We start from the raw sequence: 21,035 nt of genomic DNA on the forward strand, positions 1-21,035 counted from the left end.
ATCAGAGAACATTTGGCTATGTGTGGGAGGCTGGCCATAGTGTCCTCTAACTTCCCTTTGGTCCCTAAGGGATTGCACTCACAGCTGCCTTCAGAAGCTCCGACACTGTCTCCCTTACTTGCCCCTCCACCCATCCTAGAAGCCTGGAGTGGCCTAACTCTCAACAGGCATTAGCATTGCTTTAGCATGGGATGAGTCCTCCAGAGTTCCAAGTTCTGTGGCCAGCAGGCCACGCACATTCAGACTTTGAAGTCGTGCATTCAGCTCTCCTCTCCCCCTCCACCACGAGTATAGAGCATCTTGGTTGAGATTTAAAATATTTTCAGAATTCATGTATGCAGAAAATGTTGTCTATCAGACAAGTGTCTGTACTTGAAAGGAACTATGAGCATTTAATATTCTACACCAAATGTTGAAACCAAAATTCAAGGGCATTTTGTTCTTTGAATCGGAGATGTTGTCATGCCTCTTCTTCCCTCTTCTACTTTTGTGTTGAGAGTTACTATTAAACAGGGAGCAGCAGCTATTTGTAAGGGGATTCAGTTTAAATTTCAGCTTCATGACTTACCAGCTCTGCAACCTACAGCAAGTTATTTAACCTCTCTGAATTTGAGCCTCCATATACAAAATGAAAATAATAGTACTTACCTCTGGGGGATGTTGCGAGAATTTAAATAAGATGAAATGTGTGCTGGTGCCTGCAGCAAGTGGGAAATTAATACATATTAATGTGTTAATTTTTTCTCACTCGTTGATTTCGTTGGGCTGTTTCCATGAAACTGAAAAGGAGGCATCATTTTTTCCCATCTTTGTCTCTCTCCCCAAGACAGACATCTGAATTGTGCTTCATCAGGAGAAATAGCTTTTAGGGTTTGAGTCTTCATAGAGGAGGGAAATGTAACTCCCTTCACTTGCATTGTTTTGTTTGTGTGTTTGTCTTAAATTTTTATCCTGGATGCTGTGGCTGTTAGTTGCCCAGCTCAAGGCACATTCTCTCCGAACTGCTTAATATCAGAACCCCAATTTTTGGCAGGGCACTTTGCCTTCTTAGGGAAAAAACGGGGCAGCCAAATGCTGCCATGCACTTAACGTTCTGGCCCAAGAGGTGTATACAGGAATGGTGTAGACTGATTCATACTTAAAGAAAGCCAACTTAGCTGAGGCGTGCCTCCACTTTGCTCTTCTCGACTGTCCTCCTTCTTCCAGCTTGAACCTTGTCCTTGCCACCTACAGCACCAGTACGAATCCTGGATCATAAAGTAACCTTGAAGACATGATAGAGAATAAAGATAGGACCCTGAGTCTCTGTGGCCCCAAAGAAAGGAGCCACCATGACATTTTGACTTCTCAGTCTGACACTTCTTTCACTTGGGAGAGAAATAAGGCTGTATCTTGGGTTTAGCCACTGCTATTGATTTTCCCTCTTGTTTGTAGTCAACTCTAATGCTAACCAAGAAGCACAGTGTGTGGGGGGGGGAGGGGGGTGTTCCAGGGAGAAGAGTGTTGGAAACAAAGTTTCCTGATCCACTTTCCCTAAAAGGAGTCAGTCAGCTTTTCTCTTAGGAGGTGGCACAGGTGGTGACAGTATAGTTCTGTGTCATAGAGCAGAACAGTCTGGGAGAGGCATACAACTCATACATTCATCAAGAATTGTCACAGGGTATGGAGATCACTGTGGATGCCATCAGTATACAGATCTAGAGCAATTACTCTAGCTTGAGTTGAGGAAAGGAGGGTTCAGGAAGGCTTTGCCAGGAAGGTGTCTGTGCTCAGTAAGGCAGGATAATAGGCTTCGGCCACGTTGAAGAAAGGACCTGCATTCCAAGGTCTGCAGCCCTGACTGACACATCCCACACCCCGTGGCAGAGCACTGTGTCATCACTAATAACTTCTCCCTAGTCTTGATGTTTGTTCACATCTGCCACAATTTAAATCTGGCTCAAAGGCCACTCAAAATCCCAGTCACTCAGTCAGTGTTGGATACAGACAAGTGAACACTCGGGGAAGTCTGCATGTGGTAATTACCATTTTAATCTCAACAACCTTGTGATTTGGGAAACACTCTTCCATGTAACTGTCAAATTAGCTGGAGAATTGCTCCCATACCTCCCATGGTGGGTAGGGGCAAATGCTTGGGGCATAGTGACCCAGCAGAAGCTCCAAGAGCCCTCCCAAGATGGCAGCCCAGTGCTCAGCAGGCAAAGAACGTCTGGACCTCATTGCCAAGAGGGCCGGGGCCCTGAGAGGTGCAATAATGTAGGTAATCAGGCAAGATTGATCAGCTCTTTAAGACATAATAGATATATTTTTTTACTGCTTGCCTTTAGGGACGAACAGGAACATCAGAGGAAGAAAGAATTGAGGTTGACATTTATCCAGCATCTACTATATGTCAGACCATTATTTTATGCATTTAACATATATTGTCTTATTGAATCATCACATTAACACTTTAAAGGATATATTGGAACCCACATTATGTAAATGAGAATTACAATTACAAAAAGATTATGAGAATCCACGATTATGAAGGCTTCCCCGGGGTCACACAGGCAATCAAGGATTTGGAAATCCACTCCAGTCTACCTGCTTCCCCTACCCAAATCCCACACTGTCCCCTCACACCAAAGCACATTCCATACCAGGCTCCAATTCGAACTGATTCCATGAGGCAGAGAGACCACATTTTTATGAGTGAAGACAGGATGGAGGGAAGGCTAATAATGATGATGGACTAGCTATGCTTCTTGGTGTTTCTGTACCAGGAGCTGTGGAGATTTTCCCTGGTGGAGAACAGCTACCTGACAAGATATATTTACTGGAGATGTTTTATATTCCTTTCCCAAGGGGATAAATGTAGCTTCTGGTCTCTAACTAGGAGAAATAATTATGTGTGTTTCCTGTTTGTCCTCTGCCCAATAACGTTTGCCAAGCTGTTTGCTAATTACCCCAGAAACAACAGGTCCCCAACAGAAACAAAAAAGTGATCTATTATCTAGGTACCTTTTCACTCTGGGTTAGAGAAGAAAAGAGAAACACACCGTATATCCTCAGTTAATGGGCAACCAAACAGATGACTTGGCAGAGAACAGGAGAAAGGACAAAAAATATCCTCTCTCTGCCACAGGAAATACATAAAGCAAAACAAAACTCAATATCACTGTCAAGTGCTCCTGGGTGCTCCCCTGAAGGGACAAACTCACAGTCCAGGTTTGGCTATGTTATAAACTTGAAAGCTATCTTTCCTTTGCCCCTAAATTATCCAGAGCTATTTCATCTCTCTTCCTCAGAAGAATCTTGACAACCCCTTTGGCACCTGGGAGATGGCCAGGTACAGCAGGAAGAACACGGAATTTGAAATCATTAGACCGGAGATTAGATCTGGCCCCACCACTTACTACCTGTGTAACCTCAGGCGACTCATCCTTAGGAGTCTTACCAGACTGTTGAGAGGAGCAAACAAGAAATAGGTATGTGTAAGCATTTTGCAAACTCACAGGCGCTCTATAATTTAAAAGGAAAAAAGTAAACATTGATGGGTCATACCATTAAGATACAGAAAGTACAAGTCACAGTCACAGGAGAATGTTAATGATAAATAGAATCACATTCCCCTTTCAGTGAGCACCTACTAATTGCCAGGTATTATCTCCTTCTAGGGAGGTACTATTTGCATGCCCATTTCACAGATGAAGAGGCTGCCACTCAGATAAGGTGATTTATTCATGGTTACAGAGCTGGTAAATGGCAGTTTGAATTCAGATACTAGTTGGTCTGACCCCAAGGCCCACGTATGTTTCCAGGGTACCACCTTAGCATTTTCATCAAAATTCAAATAAAAACTTTGTGTCACCTGACACCAGTGACGTATCATGAAATACATATAGCTGGATGCCACTGGCAATGCTCAACAGCTGGCTCATCTCCTGACTGGCACAACACCCAGATGGAGGTTGGGACTGATTGATTGATTGCTCTCAGTTTGTCTGTCTCCTATGTCAGTGCCACTCTTTGGAGTGAGGTCACCTCTGCTCAGTGGACACAGAAGGAAACTAATGAGCATATTGGAGAAAGAAGGCAACTTGTGATTGAATTCTGAACTTGTCTTCTTCCCACATGCCCTGCAAGTTGCTCCGTTAAAATTCTCAGGTTTAAAATCTATTCGTTTTAGGGCCGCCTGGGAGGCTCAGTTGGTTAGGTGTCCGACTTCGGCTCAGGTTATGATCTCGTGGTTTGTGAGTTCCAGCCCCGTGTCGGGATCTGTGCTGACAGCTCAGAGCCTGTAGCATCTGCTTCGGATTCTGTGTCTCCCTGTCTCTCTGCCCCTTCCCAATTCGCACTCTGTCCCTCCCTCTCAAAAAAATAAACATCAAAAAATTTTTAAATCCATTCATTTTATACAAAGATAAAATGAGTGCATGTGAAAATTGGTGACTTTTGAGTCACATCTGTGGACTTGTTATTGTAATGTGCCAATATCAATTTCCTGCTTTTGACAATGTAGAGTGGTTCTATAACATGCCACCATTGGAGGGGATTTGAGGGATGTGTACATGGGATCTTCTGTACTATTGTTGGAACCTAATACGTACTCTTTCAATTCATGTTACTTTCCCCCTTGTTCTTTTTTTTTTTTTTTAATTTCTGTTTTTGAGAGAGAGACATACAGACAGAGCTCCAGCAGGGGAGGGGCAAAGAGGGAGACACAATCTGAAGCAGGCTTTAGGCTCTGAGCTGTCAGCACAGAGCCCAATGTGAGGCTCGAACTCACAAACCACGAGATCATGACTTGAGCTGAAGTCGAAGGCTTAACTGACTGAGCCACCCAGGCGCCCCTCCCCACCTTGTTCTTATCGGAGTGACCCAGCCGGGAGCGACCCAGCCCCCTTCACTACTCTCAAAATACCCAACACTTACCTTGATCTTGGCACTTAAAGCCTGTTCCGATTTCTTCCATTATCTTTTATATGTTATTGCTAGACTCTGAACTCATAGAAGGCAGGGATATTTCCTGTATGCACTGTATCTCAGGTAACTGTATGGAGTCTGGTCCATAAATTTTTGCTGAATATATAGAAGAATAGATGAGTAAGCTATAATAAATATAGTGAGCTTGCTAGTAAGAAACCTGTGGATAACTCACCAGGGAGACCCAGGGTAATGTTGCTATAGTTTCAGGGGCTGCCGTACGATGCCCAGTCTGTTCCCAGAGGCCCTCTTCCGCAGGTCATTTCACTTACCTGGTATGTCAGGTGCATAATGGGAAGTACAAATGGTAGGAACTGAAAGTAAGTAAAAAGCCTTTCTCACACACATAGTTCCACCAGAGATTTGTGCAGCAATTTTCGAAGTGAAATAGAAAGGGAAAATTGATGAGATAAAATATAAAATCAGAGGGAAAAAAAAGAAACTTTTCTTTTGTATCATACGGACTCTTGCAGTTACTGTTATTGGGAAATGAATGTTCCTATTTTCTTGGAAGAGTCATATGGCACTGGGCATGTCACCAAGGTGCAATTTGATCAGCATTAAGTGATGCTGTAGACTTTGGGGTTCAGAATGGAATTTTAACAGAAACAATAAAACAGTTGTGATGGACCTTTTCTAACTTCATGAAGTGAAATATTGGTCCTGGAGTTGAAAGTGGGACTCCTGGCTTATCAGTGCACATTATACAGATGGCTAGTGATCAAAATAAGCTCCAGACCAGTTGATGAGCCTCAGGTACATTCTACACCATACTTTTACTGTTTTTCAGGCATATTTGACTTACCTTTCTTTCTTTCACATATTAACTTTAAAATCAGAATGCTGTTGTTTTGGTAGGTAGAAAGCTTGATGTAGTTGTCATTGCCTATCCATAGGTACTAAAAGTTGCAGAATGATGGGGGCGCTTGGGTGGCTCAGTCCGTTAAGCATCTGACTCTTGATTTCAGCTCAGGTCATGATCTCACGGTCCGTGAGTTCGAGCCCTGCATCAGGCTCTGCACTGAGAGCCTGCAGCCTGCTTGAGATTCTGTCTCCCCATCTCTGCCCCTCCACTGCTGTCTCTTTCTATCTCTCTCTCTCAAAATAAATAAACATTAAAAAAATTTTGTTAACAATTTGCGGAATTAGGATCAGTACCTCAGGAGATACCCGTTGCAATAGTGCTCCCCTCTTTCAAGAAACGCTGTATCACCAGTGGCCTTGGTATGGGAAAGACCAGATATCAATAGCTTTGAATTGAATAGTGAACCTGAAAAGTTTTACTTTGAATGTGAAGAAGTTTTATTAGTACCTTAATCAATTAATTTCACTTTTAAAAAATAAATGCACAAGAATTATATGTGGCAAAAGCTTATGTCTAAGTCTAAAGGAGCTCTTTTCGATGAGTTTTTTAAAGACTCAGAGTGATAAGAAATTACTGTGCCATAGTTTAATTGGAAGCAGTTTTTCTTTTCTAGTTGTCTATATAATAATGATACACCTTAAAATTGATGGTTCCTGGATACAATGAAATAAATTGTGTTCTGGGTACAAGTGTCAAAATTCAAGTTTATAAAACATATTCCCAAATCAATTATGTAAAACCAATTAGAGGAGTGACCTAAAACCACTTTCTGCAAGCAATTACTGTCAATATCCAATAGTTGGAGAGAGAAAAGTTTTTAAAGTTTAATTTCATTGAAAATAGAAATTCAAATGATATATAGCAAAAATGGAAATTACCCATATTACATTGAAGAGCCCCCCAAAAAGTTAATAATAACGTAGTAAATGTATCTCTTGAGTCCCCTGAGCATAGGGACACAACCCTCCCCTGGAAGGAGTAGCACATGGCTCCATTAACTAGGATTGTCTTTGTTTTTTAATTACTATTAGGTTTTTTATTTTAATTCCAGTATAGTTAACATACAGTGTTATCTTAGTTTCAGGTGTAGAATATAGTGATTCAACAACTCCATACACTACTCGGTGCTTATAATTAGGATTGTCTTTGAATCAAAATCTTCAGGTTTCAAAAGTAGAAGGGTAGGGCACCTGGGTGGCTGAGTCAGTTAAACATCCAACTCTTGGTTTTGGCTCAGGTCATGATCATGCGTTTAGTGAGTTTGAGCCCCACGTCAGGCTCTGTGCTGACAGCGTGGAGCCTGCTTGGGATTCCCTGCCTCCTTCTCTCTCTGCCCCTCCCCAGCTTGCTCTCTCTCTCTCCCTCACTCCCTCAAAAACTAAATAAACATTTAACAAAATTCAAAAGTAAAAGAGCACCTAAACAGAGCTCTTCACTGTACAGATGAAGGAATTGTCACAGGGTTGATTCTGATGCTTAAGTCACTCACAAGGTTGTTCTCAATCTAAGACTGTGCTTACACACCAGAAACATGAAAGAAAAATATACATTCAAAAATAACATAAATATCAGCTGAATCATGGGTCATCAAAAGACTTCAGTCCACTTAGGGGAGCCTGGGTGGCTCAGTTGCTTAAGCATCCGACTTCAGCTCAGGTCATGATCTCACGGTCCGTGAGTTCGAGCCCCACATTGGGTTCTGTGTTGTCAGTTCAGAGCCTGAGGCCTGCTTCGGATTCTGTGTTTCCCTCTCTCTGCCCCTCCCCCGCTTACGCTCTGGGTCTCTCTATCAAAAAATGAATAAATGTTTAAAAAAAATTAAAAGAAAAGACCTCAGTCTACTTCAACATCCATTGAATGTCTTGTTGTTGCTGCCTTACCTAGAGGATCTCATGTAAGAGAACACTCACAAACCCTATTGCCCAGCCTCAAATATGAGGAATCTGAAGCCTAAAGGTTACAGTGCTTTGTCCTAGGTCACATGGCTATTGGGAGCAGTGAGAAGCAAATCAAGTTCTGTGACATCCATGTCATCGTTCTCTTTCTGTCACGTGACACTGCCTCAAGGTACAACCATGGAAGAAATGTTGCACTCTTCTGAAACTGACACTCTCAAGGGAAAGAACAAATATGAAGATAAATAGTTAAATGCATTTGATCTAGTGCCTCATAGAGGTCTGGACACCAGCGGTCTGTTCCTCTCTACCTTTGCTTATAGCTGGAGTGGTCCCCTCCCTCTCTATCTACCACAACATTTTCTGCGGTTAACTCCTACTCATGAATTAAGCTTCAACACAAACATCAGTTCTTAAAGAAGAACTCTTAATACCAATTACTGGCTTCTTACTCTCTGCTCCCCTAGACCCCATGTTTCCCTTTATCGTTGCATTTATGCCATTACATATCAATATCACATAGGCCATTAGATAATGAGCTCCCCAAGGACAGGTAATAGCCTTTTCATCTTTAGATCCTCAAGGCTAGCACTGATAACAGGACTGTTGAATGAATCCCATGCCCCATGTGGATTGCTAAAATTTACTTGTCCCCTCTATAAGCAGAGACCCTTTGCTTCTCTACACTAGTAACCACAATCAAAATATTTTAAGTGGTGGGGCATATGAGGAAGAAAGCAGTCTAGCTCGCTTTATTAAAAATTGGATGACTAATTCCCCCAAACACATAATAGAAACAAGGTTGGGGATAGTCTGTGGAAGGTGCTGAAAACCTGCATCCGTGTGTCATGCAGCTTAGAGAAAAAAAGAAATCAGGATTTGATAAATCATTACACGTTCTTTTTCTAAGATGTCATATTCCTCTATTTGGTCAGTGCCTGTACTTCTGTGCATCACACTTTCTTATAGAATGTTTTAGGATGGCAGCATCGAGGCAGCCTGAAGAGAAGTTAAGGCATGTCTAGGAATTGGTGAATGAATGGATGAGAGTGGGTTCAGGAATCCAGGATCCTCTCACATTCCTCTCCTGCTTCTTTCTCGTTTTCCTCAGTAGCCCAAGATGTCTTTTCAAAACAAACCCCTCAGGAAACCTGGGTGGCTCAGTCAGTTAAGTGTCCGACAGTTGGATTTTGCTCAAGTTACAAGCTCACAGTTCATGGGCTCTGCGCTGTCAGCACAGAGCCTGCTTGGGATTCTCTCTCTCTCCTCTCTCTCTCTCTCTCTCTCTCTCTCTCTCTCTCTTTGCCCTTCCCCATTCACTCTCTCTCTCTCTCAAAAATAAATAAAATTTAAAAAAATAAAAATTAAGGGGTGCCTGGGTGATTCAGTCAGTTAAGCGTCTGACTTCAGCTCAGGTCATGACCTCACAGTTCGTGGGTTCAAGCCCCACTTCGAGCCCTGTGCTGACAGCTCAGATCCTGGATCCTGCTTTGGATTCTGTGTCCCCCTCTCTCTCTCTGCTCCTCCCCCACTCACGCTCTGTCTCTGTCTCGTTCAAAAATTAATAAACATTAAAAAAATTAAAAAATAAATGAATAAAATAAATACAAATCCCTCAACATGTCACTCCTAATTATTAGAACCTATTAAATTAAATTATTAAACATCCCACCGGAAAATACCTACCAGGCCTTGCAAGATTGCCCCCAACCTATTGCTCTGACGTTTTCCCCCACAACTCACCTCTTCTCTCACTACACAACAGCTACATTGACTCTCTCCCCTCCGTGAACATGCCTAGAACCGTCGTGACCCACACTTCTCCTTCTGGAGCTTTACCCTTCTCTCTTCATCTGGCCAGCTCCTCCTCCTTCAAATCACTGCTAGATATCGCTTCCTCCAGGAAGTCTCACCTGATCCCATAAGCCTAAGTGGGATCTGTTATCTGTTATCTGTTGCATTCCATAGTTCTCCACTGGAGCACCTATTACAGATGAAATTAAATCATTATGAGTACAATAATTAGTTAGATAACTCTCTCCCCTATTTGGCCTCCTCCCAGGGGCAGAGACTGCCTGTCTTTTTCACTCCTCCCGCCTCAGCGCACAACACGGTGTCACTAATGTTCAATGCTATTTGTTGGAAAAAATGTATATTTTTGGACAAAAGAAAAGGAATAAGTGAATGAATGAATAAATAACGATTCCTTTGGGGATGAAATGGGTACCATGTAATACAAGATAACATGTTCCTCCTTCTACCCTTCCCATCCTGCGAACCACTTTCCCACCCTGCAGCTGCCTTCTCAAAGAATCTCAGAATCTCTGCTCTTTAAATCGTGAAAGCTTGCTGCTGGGAACACCCACAGACGCTCTCTACAAACACACACAACTCACTCTGAGTAATCGTATTGATTCGGAATTAACGGCCATTCAGATACCTCATTGAAGATGCCATCTGGGATGTTATTGCTCTTCAGAGGTAGATCATATTCTGAGAAAATCTGTCAAAATGTAGAAATAACTCATCAAAATGGCCATTGCAGAATGTAGCCGCGCTTCAAAGAGAAGCAGAGTCTGATGATTCAGGTTTCATTCCCCCTAAGGAAGACGCAGGAGGAGGAGAGGCTGTTTCTTTTCCTCTGTTTCCAAGAGTCAAGAGAAATGGAAAGTTGAGACATGCAGAAAATGATCTTGGACTCCTTTGCTCATTCAGAGACATCTCCCTGAAAAGAAATGTTTCTCAAGAGTGTCGCTGATCCTGAGGGTATGTGTTTAGGGAGAACTCAGTTTCAGTTCTTTCCTGGCCACTTTACTGTAGAGTTTGCCTATTTTCCTCGTATAAGTACCCCCACCATGTTCTGATTCAAGCAACGACAGTTCATCAGCTAACTCCCCAAAGTATAACAATTAAACATTGCAAGCCAATACAAGCCAGCTTCGAAAAACCACAGGAGGAGCATGTTCGTGTCCTACCTGCCCCCCTTCTGGGTTGCTGCCAGGCCGTGATTGTGCCTGGAGAAACCCAAAATACAGGCGTCTCAGTAGATGCCTGCCTCCTCCACCACTCATGGGGAGCACCTGGTGGCAGCCCAGGTGCTCCTGGCTTCTGCATCATCTTTTTCATCTCCACAGAAGACCCACCCTCCGTGGGCAGCACACCATTGTCATACTTGGGAAATCCAGTATTATTCACCAGGCACCTTTGAATTGAAAATAACACTTGAAAAGGATTATCCGGGGCAAAGTCATCAACTGCTGTGTACTCATTGAACTCAAAACAATACAAGATTGATTACTTTTGTAGTCTATGCAAATTACAGATGGCATTGGTATTACTAAACCCTTAGTATTTGACTTCACCTCCAAGTGCTTCACAATTATTGTTTTTAAATCAAGAAGCTGGATTTTTTTGTGTTTTGGGGTTTTTTTGTTTTGTTTTGTTTTTCTTTTTACAAAATCAGTTTATATATGTATGTATACCCTTCTTCAGAAAACAAAAGTGAGGAAACAAATCACATCTAAAGTATACTAATTAACCTTAAATGCTCATAGGAAAAAAGCACTTTATCAAAATGACCTCAGTCCTCTGCGGTTTCTGACCTCCCGCATGGCACCTATAATAAAATGTCATGCCTTTGCGGGGGTGGTTCCTTTGACTCTAATTGAAGGTTTTACCTTTTCCCTTTACCTTTTCACAGCTTGGCCTAGTAGATTTATCATCTTCACTTCCAACATATCATGGGTATTAGCATTAATTTACCTAAATGTCTTCCATATGCACAAACACTCTTTAAGGAGATTGAGCTGTAGGACCTTGGACACAGATAGGGGTATAAGAGGGAAGAATTCTTTAACATGGTCTGGGGGGGTGGCAGGGAACAGGTGTGCTAATATTTGCATAGCACTTACTGAATACCCACACAAGATTCTGAGCATTACATAAATTATCACACTGTATTATCACAACATTTTAAGAAGACATATATTATTCCCTTCATTTAAAAAAATGCAAAAACAGATGCTGAGCACTTAAAGAAACTTTCCCAAAGTGGTACATTTGAAACTGGACAAGGCAGGATTGGAAACTAGGTCCTTCTAGTTGCAAAAACCATTGCTTTCTGTGTGGCATCACTCTGCCTTATAAATCCGTGCCCCAACAGCTGTCTGGAAGCTTGTCTCATTCCTTCCATCTATTTCAAGTCAAAAGCAAAGGCACCTTCTGTTTCCACCTTGTCTAAAACTTGAACTTGAGATGATGTCATGGGATAGTCAAATTAAATCAGTACAGATTGATCAAGGTCTTACTTCATTGGAAATGCTATGCTGGGTGTAAAATAACTGCAGAGTCCTTCCCAGTGGGAAAGTTGGCTCTTCTGCAGAGAGAGATGTTGAGTATGATGAGACAGAACCTGATTACAGCCAGACCTGAGCTCTTCCCCTCATCCCTTGAGCCCTGCTTGCTCTGCTCACATCAGAACCTTCTGGTTCTCCTCCCCCTCAGTTTCCAAGCCACCTAGAGCCTACCTGTGCCTCAGCTCTAAATCCGTATGTACCCCTGCCCCACATAACCATAACCACTGCCATTACCCCAGCACTTGGTTGTATTATCTCTTTCATGGACTATTTAAACAACTTTGAAGCTGACATCCTTCTTTGTTTCATACTACACGTACACCCAGATTAATCTTGTGTTTATAAATTCAGCCTTTATCATGACACTCCCTGTCTCCAAATGATTTACACACTTAAAAAGAATGTAAATAATATTTTCTCAAAACAAAGAATCTTGCTTAGAAGCTTAGAAACAAAACAGGTGAGAACAGATCATCTTTAGTTTAGACCTGAGAATTGGGGGCCCTTGCCCTTTGGATTCCCCCTTCCTTAGGCCCCGAGCACATCCAAGGCACCTCCATGTAAACACTCAAACACGTTGCAGTTTGAGATCACTGGCCTGAGAAAAAAATCCCAGGTCATTAGTACAATATTCACGGACGTTCAGCCCTTCTGTATAGTGGGCTTAAGAGCCACCCCATAGGGTTGCCGTAAGATTCGGAGTCAATACACTCAAGGACTTAGAGCACTTCCAGTACATGGTAAATGCTCAGTTAATCAAGTTTGCTTGTTTCCAATCCTTCACCCATTTCTGAACCCTAAGCTTCAGTTTACATGAGCTTCTCTGCCCAGTGTTTTCCTTCCTCATTTATCTATCTCTAGTCATGCCCTTAAAACTATTTCCTCAGCCTAAAATCCCTTTGCCATCTCATTTCTGCATGTTCAATCAGGTCCCTCTTCCAGGACTCATAGCGTCCTGAATTATCATCTCAGCCAAGAGCCATCCCTCCTACCTCTGAGCATTTGGAGACTTGTACCTGGGCCTTTCCCAGAACCTGGTTGCAGCATTAATTGTGCTATTCTGTTCCATCTCTCCCACCCTAACGGGCATGCTGAATTTGAGCCATTTTTTTCCCTTGCCTCTATCCCTATGTACCATGGTAGGTTCCCAGTAAATGTTGAATAAGTTACAACTTACTTCATCCCTTGAAATGATGATGTGATGCCACCACTTTGGCATTGCCACTGCTGAGTTAATCAAGGATACCTATGACTGTGAGATACCAACAGATGTTATTTGAAAGCTAAAATGTCATGAAAGGTGAACAGGCCTTTCTCAAAATATTTTTGATTGAATCATACAGTGCTTGCATGTCAACCTCATTTTATTCCAGGTTATATTTCATTCCTGTTGTTGACCTGGAGTTTTTCTCCAGCAGGTTGTTGGCTGTCATGCTGCTCTGGCCCCAGCCTGTGGGTCACGAGTCTACTGAATGAAAAATCCCAGACAAGGTAAGCTGCCCATAGCTCTGAGCTTGCCTCTGTGGTACCTCCCCCTCCTCAGCTCTGCCTAGGTTGGACCACTTGGCTCTCATACCTGGATTACTGGGGTCAGCCTTCTAAGCTAACCCTGCCTCATCTCTTCTCTACTTGGCCATCCTTCAAAGCCCCCTGAGTGGGGTTTTATAAAGCAGGGATGTGACCACTTATTTATTTTATCCTTTCTTAAAAGCCATCATTAGCCACATTTCCCAAAATTTGATCCACAGAATTATCAGAAGCACTTGGAGAGCTTGGTAAAACGCTGATTCCTGAGCTCTGTCCTGGACCCAATAAGTCCTGGCAGACAGCATTTTTCAATAGCTTCAAAGGTGATTTCTGTGCACACAAAAGGGTTTTTTTTTTAACTTTATTTAATTTTGAGAGACAGAGAGACAGAGCATGAATGGGGGAGGGGCAGAGAGAGAGGGAGACACAGAATCTGAAGCAGGCTCCAGGCTCCCAGGTCCCAGCTGTCAACACAGAGTGCGACGCGGGGCCTGGACCCACAAACCTTGAGATCATGACCTGAGCCTAATTCAGACGCCCAGCCAGCTGAGCTGCCCAGGCACCCCTATGCACACAAAAGTTTAAGCAACCACAACTTAAATACGGGCCAGTTGTCCATGTCAGCATCCCCTGGAAGCAGCAGCGTCTTTCTCATCTTGGTCCCATAGAACCTCCTCATTTCCCCCATGGGCACACTCTTGCCCTATGAAATACTTTTGCTTCCCTCTTGCTGTCTAGGAAATGTCACTGCGTCTAGAAAACTTAGTTTCCTATAGGCATGTTCAGTTTCCCCCACTCAAGGTGCCTTACCTTACCTCCTAAAGCACTGTTCTGTGAATGTTGATTTACATGCTTTTCCTCCAACCCCCATAAGTCACCCCCATAAGTCCACCATAAGTTGGAACCATGTGTGGATTTAAAGTCAGTATAATACTGTGGGTTTTGAGCCATGGGCTGATGTAGTATGCTTCTTCTCTGTGGCTTTCTCACTGAGTGACAATGGATATATCCATGTATCTCCCTGGGCCTTGGTTTTGTTATCTAAGATGACTACATCCCTAATCACTACCCAACTTTCCTTTTTTGGACTCAATGTGATAATACATGTGAAGGGCTTAGAAGGGTACTCAATAAATACTAGTCACACTTTTGTTGTTATCAATATTATCATTCCCTTATCTTGTTATCTCAAGGGTGAAACAAAATGCCTGCCACAAAGGGACATTAAATCACGATAGACCTTACCTCCTTGTAAGGCTCTTCGGATAAGGTCTACATCCTTGGTAGAAAAAAAATAAAGTAGCATTACTTTTCTTTTCTCCCTCTTACTTTATATAAGATAAATGTCCAGACTTTGCTGGCTTGTAAACCAGAACTCAATTCCATGTGAGGTTCCTGTGACTGCTGATGGTTCTCTCATGGTACAGGCAGAAGAGAGCCCCAGGAGAGGTATCAGCACATTGTGCCTCAACCATGAAAAAGATTGCTCTGTATTGACCACTGAATACCAGAGAGCAGGCTCAAATGTAAAAGACTTTAGTGGACATTCTGGGTGAGAAAGGAGAATAAAGAGCAATGGTTATAACCATTTACATTGATTGAACAGCCTTCTACACTCTTTATCCAGTCAAGAAATATTTATTAAGCACCTACTGTGGGGAAGGCATCTACTATACATGATACAAAAAAATGTTATACTAATGATTAGTCAAAAATCCCTGTACTTAGGTAGTTTACATTCCCATAGGGAGAAAGAGTAAATAAAAACAATAATAAGCAGGGCGCCTGGGTGGCTCAGTTGGTTGAGCTTCTGACTCTTGACTTAGGCTCAGGTCATGATCCCAGGGTTGTGGGATTGAGCCCTGCATTGTGCTCTGGGCTGAGCCTGGAGCCTGCTCAAGATTCTGTCTGTCTCTCCCTCTGCTCCTCTCCTGCCCATTCTCTCTCTAAAAAATAAGTTAAAATAAAAACAATAAAAAGCATAAAAACCTACAGATTATGATATGTGCTAAAGAGCATAAAAGGAAATAGAGCACCATAAGGAGGGTGTTTTGTATTACCTCAGTAGCCCATCATTGAGTAGACAGATTCTATAGTGTTCTTAACTGAAAAAACTGAAGCACAGAGAGGGGAAGTAATTTGCCCAACTAGCAAAGAATCAAGTTAGAATTTGAATTCAGGCCATCTGACTTCAGAGTCCATGCTGTCAACCACAGTGTACCCCCACAACCAATGTCAGTGGTCCGGACAGGAGTGACAACTTGCCTTGTTTGTGGCTACCGTGTGCAGTTGGACGTGGGACAGCTGGCCTCCTACATAAACAGCATCCTGAGCATGTCTGCTCTTCAGGGATCCAGGCCCTAAATGCAGTGAGGACCAGAGAGATGAAAATGATTTTCCTTCACTCCAGCCTAATGCCCTTATTCATTGGCTGTGGTCATACCTTCAGCCTCCTTCCAGGATGACTGACAATGTCCATGTCCAGTTCTTTCAGGGAAACCCAGTCCCTCCCTGCAATTAAAATACATTAGAAAAGAATTGTGCAGCCTCAGTGTGATTTACTCTCTACCTAAATCACCTGCACTCAAGTGGCTCAAGGTTTCCATTTTCTTTAGGGTCTTTGGGTGGGACGTTGTTTAATATTCTAGTGTAAGGTCTAAGAGACCCTTGAAGTGATTTCCATGGAAAAAGAGACAATCTGCTACAATGATAAATGCAAAGTTCAGTCTGAGAGACAGAAAACAATTTAAAGGTTTGAAATGGCAATTTTCATGTTTCAAAACTCTTAGACACTGTCATATCCAGAGCTGTCTGTGATAAGTACTACAACTAGGACATCCCAGAACTGCTGAGATTGAGAGAATCTAAATGGCTGGCCCATCCATCAATCCATGCCAGAACAGAGCGAGCTCTTCAGCAGTGGTGATGCCCCCTCTGAGCAATGCTGTGGAGTAGTCCTATTGTCGTACATCTCTTTCCATCCTCACTCTGCTTGCACCCACTTCTCTGTGTCCGCTCCTGCTTATTCCTGCCGGACAAAGTTATCCTGATTCTTTTCTACTTCCTAAAAGCCCTCTCATTTTATCATGGTATCTGGTTCCCACCTCCTCTGTGAAGCCCTTCAATGAGAGCTTTGACCACCTCTGCATCTCCAAAATTGAGATGCCCCCAGATTCACATGAGCTGTTCTCACAGTGTTTTTGTCAATCTACCTTCTCCCTACTATTGTCACATACGCTTCATGCTCATACACATTCACTCTCTGCCCATATTTATTGAGCAGAAACTGCTTTCCATACCTGAGAACTATAGACATAGAACCAGACTGGTAACTGTTCCCATAGAACTTTTAATAGAATAATAAAGCATCCATATATTTCTCTTCTGTTCCACACACATGTGCATTATATGCACACAGTAAATACCTGATGATTGACTGAATTATTGATTGATTAATTAATGTTTTTCCTTACTCAAAAGCTATGATCCTGTGCTACACCAGGCAGTGTGCTAAGCACTGCGGTTTCTGGGTGGGCATAAAAGAAATGGTGTCCATGCTCATGAAGCTTTGAACCAAGGTACCTATGTAAAGCCTAGGATTAAGTCATTAATTTTTAAAGAAATATAGTTTGTAGAAAGACTTCTAGACAACTGCATCCTTTCACCAAGAGCATCCATACTAACTTAACATCCAACTAACTGCTTTTACTTCAAAGATGTTACTTAATTCACACAATTGCATGTGGTTGGTACAGCTCTGAAGGTAAGAACACTGATGATCAGAGAGGTTAAGTGACTTCAGCCTGTGCCTGAGTGGCAGAGCTGGGAACCCCATGCGGGTCCCCTGAGTCCAAACTCCAAACACTGTGCCCAAACATCTGGGAATGATTCTCTTACTTTTAAGGATCAGAACTGTGCCACTGTCCCTTACACAATCAACTAATAGAGAGATGGAGTTGAGATTCTCATGCAGACTGTTAAGTATTATGGAAAAATAAATGAGAAATAATGATAGTTATGTCAGGAAGCAGGATTTTCAGTATGAAAGAAAGAACATGAAGATGTAAGACTGAAGGGATCAAGTAAAAACCTTGCAGTCAAAATGAGATTTATTTTTATTTTTATCCCTGCAAAAATTATACCTCAGATTTGATCTTGAAAATATCTAGAAACATGGAGGATTACTCAGTTTTAATGTTCAAAATATTTTATTAGTTTAATCTGTATCCAAAGATTTTTTAAACATTGGATAAGATCATTTGTTAGAGAATAGATGGAGACGGGATTTCGTTCAATTCTTAAATAATTCAGTTACTGTTCACAAAATACTTTGAGTAATGTAGAAGGAGACTTTACAACATAATGGAGATCCTCAACTTACATCTTCATTTTACAATAATATTAAGATCATATTTCCAAGATCCCTATAGAGTCATGATAAGGTAATCCAAGTAATTTTTCTTACAAACAAAAGAGATCTGTCTCTTACAGGCTAATTATGTACTATTCCAATAAAAGATCCAAGACTTCTCCAGGCTCTGCCTCCACACCATAAATAAGAGCATCAATAGTGAGTAATCCTTGTATTCTTGCTTCGGCCAAAAGAATATCTAGTTATTAGTTGTGGCTCCGTTAGGTTTTTCCTTGGATTTCTAACTCATTCCTGAGAAGAAGGGTGCATTGTGTTTTACGTTAGCAATATTTCTTGTTGATTCTCATAACTCCACTTAATGAAAAATAGAACTTGGTCTGGATTCTTAGTGTCTTGTGGCTCTTTGTTGAGAACTAATGGATTTGAGACACAAATCCATTGCAGTAGTGTGGGAAACCATCAATATATTTTAAAGTCAGCTGGTATAGTGGAAAAAAAATAATGAAAGGCTGGAGACTCAGCTTTGGGTTCTAGCTTCCTGACCTCTTGTGAGTAAACTTTGGAAAGTTATTTAACTGCGTGGAGTCTTTGTTTCTTCAGCTATAAAATGGGCTAACCCTTATAGGATCTTTAGAAGGACGGAAATAAGATCATGTAAAATATTTTGCATAAGGTAGTATCCAATACATAGTATTTATTCCTTTATCTTCTGAGCTCGAATATTACAACTTTCTGCTAGATTTTTAAAGAGTAATTCACCACATCTATGTATTTATTTACATACTAAATGTGTATTCATATCTATCTATATGTCTTATAAATGAAGATTTCTACTTTATATGGAATTTATAAGTCTGTCTCTTTCAAATTTAATGTTCTTTAAAATTCATCTCTTTCTGCCCACTTATAACAGTTCAACCTGTGTAATATTCTTCTATAACTCACATGAGCAAAGATTCGATGAATCATTGGTTGTCCTCCCTTTCACCTTCCCAGGCTCGGCAAGGTCCTTCTCATAATTAATCCACTGCCAGAATCCTTGACAGACAAAGGGAGACAAACTTTCTCAAGAACAGATGGCTGTGTCCAATCTCAAATCCATATCCGCTCCAATTTAAAAAGCAGTGATTCCTCCCTATGTTCTGTACTTCTGGACACCACCAGCATAAATATTTACCTTGATATAGTGTCTTATTAGGAATATCTTCACCATGGACTTTCTTTGATGCTTTTCTCTTAGGGAAAGGATTCAGAGAGTTAGAAAATAAAATTCCTCTTTGCTACAGGCATCTTGGTGGAAAATGTCATGTTACATGAGAAAATGGGCCTGACTCTCTAGTTACTGTTCATTCCCCATTTATTTAGTCTTTCTCTTTTTCCTCTTTATTTTTCCCTTTTATGCTCTGCCTTTAAACATTTTTGAAGTATTGTGATGTGCCAAGACCTTTGAAACACATGGGCAAATAGACTATTCATTTTTAAAAGGTTAATTACCAAAAGTCAGTTTCCAGGTGTTTTAAATGTTAATGATTAAAAGACCTGAAAATAACGTATGGATTGTAAATCACTATATTTTTGATGGTATCCAAGCAAAATAGTGGTTGGGGAATCATAAAATTCTGCTTTCTCTATGCTCTTTGTCTTAGAAATACCTTGCAAATGGTAGAAAACTTAAATAATGTTTGAAATAATTTATCTGGCTTCAGGTGATGCGATAACCTCTATAGGAACCTCTTATTTTTCAAGGATTTAAGACGACTATGTTGTAGCCTTTCAACACATCAATATGAAATCTGTAACATAAACTTGGCTTAGAAATTGCAAATGCCTGTATAGATTTGTTTTAAAAGATAGTCACAAATCAAATGACCAATTAGAAAAAAATATTTGCACCTGAAATCACACAAGCAGGATTGATATCCCTTATAGAGAAACAATATTTTAAAAATAGAGAATAAAAATAACAATTCTTTAGAAATATGGGCAAGAAATATAATGAGGCAGTTCACAAAGAAAAAAAAAAAGAAAAAGAAATGGAAAGTTCCATAAATATGTGAAAAGATGCTTAACCTTGATCACAGAAATGCAAATTAAAACTACAATGAGATACAATCTCTCACCTATCTGTTGGCAGAGTTCCGAATGATAACATTGTCTACTGGCATCTCTGTGGAGAAATAGGCATTCTTCTGTGTTGTTGGAGGAAATGCAGCAGTGTGTAACTGGTATGGAGGAGAACTTGGCAATGTCTGGCAGAATTACTAACCATTTAACATTAACCCAGCAACTCCGTTCCTGAGCGTCTGTCTCCAAGATACACAGACAAAAATATAAGCCAAAAAATATGCAAAAGACCGATTTTTTTAAGTTTATTTATTTATTTGGAGAGAGAGTGCACAAACAGGGGAGGGGCTGGGGGAGAGGGAGAGAGAGAGAATCTCAAGCAGGCTCCACAATGTCAGCACAGAGCCCAATGTGGGGCTCAAACTCACAAACTGTGAGATCATGACCTGAGCTGAAATCAAGAGTTGGACGCTTAACTGACTAAGCCACCCAGGTGCCCTAAAAAAATAACAATTTTTGCAGCATTATTTATAATAGAAAAGGATGGGGGTAAATCACAGTAAAGGTTGGACTTTGAACACTAATATGTATCCATATAATGCAGGTGTAATGCCAGTATGAGAAATATATGATATATAAAATGTACTTTAAAGTGAAAAAGCAAGGTAACAAAAAGGTGAATAGTATATAAGAAAAGGAAGAGATACAAATACAGATACACACATAGTTTGATCAGATTTTTTGAAAAAGCTACGCAAGGGGATAAAGAGGAGAGAAGACCCAGCAATAAATCTAAACTCTCTCTGGATTGAACATGTCTTGCTGTATAGCCTGACTCTTGAAGCATATCATTATCTTAATAATTATAAAACAAAATTAACTCTTAGAAAGGCCTTTCTAAAAGTGATATGAAAAGTAAAACAAATTAAAGTAAGACAACTTAATACTATTGGTGTATTAAGTTGTTAACATTAGCATAGACAGGAGTA

At 41.1% G+C, this 21,035-nt stretch overlaps 1 long non-coding RNA gene across 1 annotated transcript in view; it reads left to right on the forward strand.

Moving 5' to 3' along the window:
• The window catches only part of LOC109494909, a 274,874-nt gene extending 254,935 nt beyond the window's left edge, over nucleotides 1–19,939 (forward strand). Inside the window, exons 4-6 of the long non-coding RNA XR_002738560.2 lie at nucleotides 3,291–3,470; nucleotides 13,499–13,574; nucleotides 18,102–19,939. This is a non-coding gene — a long non-coding RNA (uncharacterized LOC109494909). The remainder of the gene's footprint in view (nucleotides 1–3,290; nucleotides 3,471–13,498; nucleotides 13,575–18,101) is intronic.
• Nucleotides 19,940–21,035: the final 1,096 nt, after the last annotated feature.

The sequence above is a fragment of the Felis catus genome, chromosome E2, assembly GCF_018350175.1.
Source record: "Felis catus isolate Fca126 chromosome E2, F.catus_Fca126_mat1.0, whole genome shotgun sequence".
NCBI lineage: Eukaryota > Metazoa > Chordata > Mammalia > Carnivora > Felidae > Felis > Felis catus.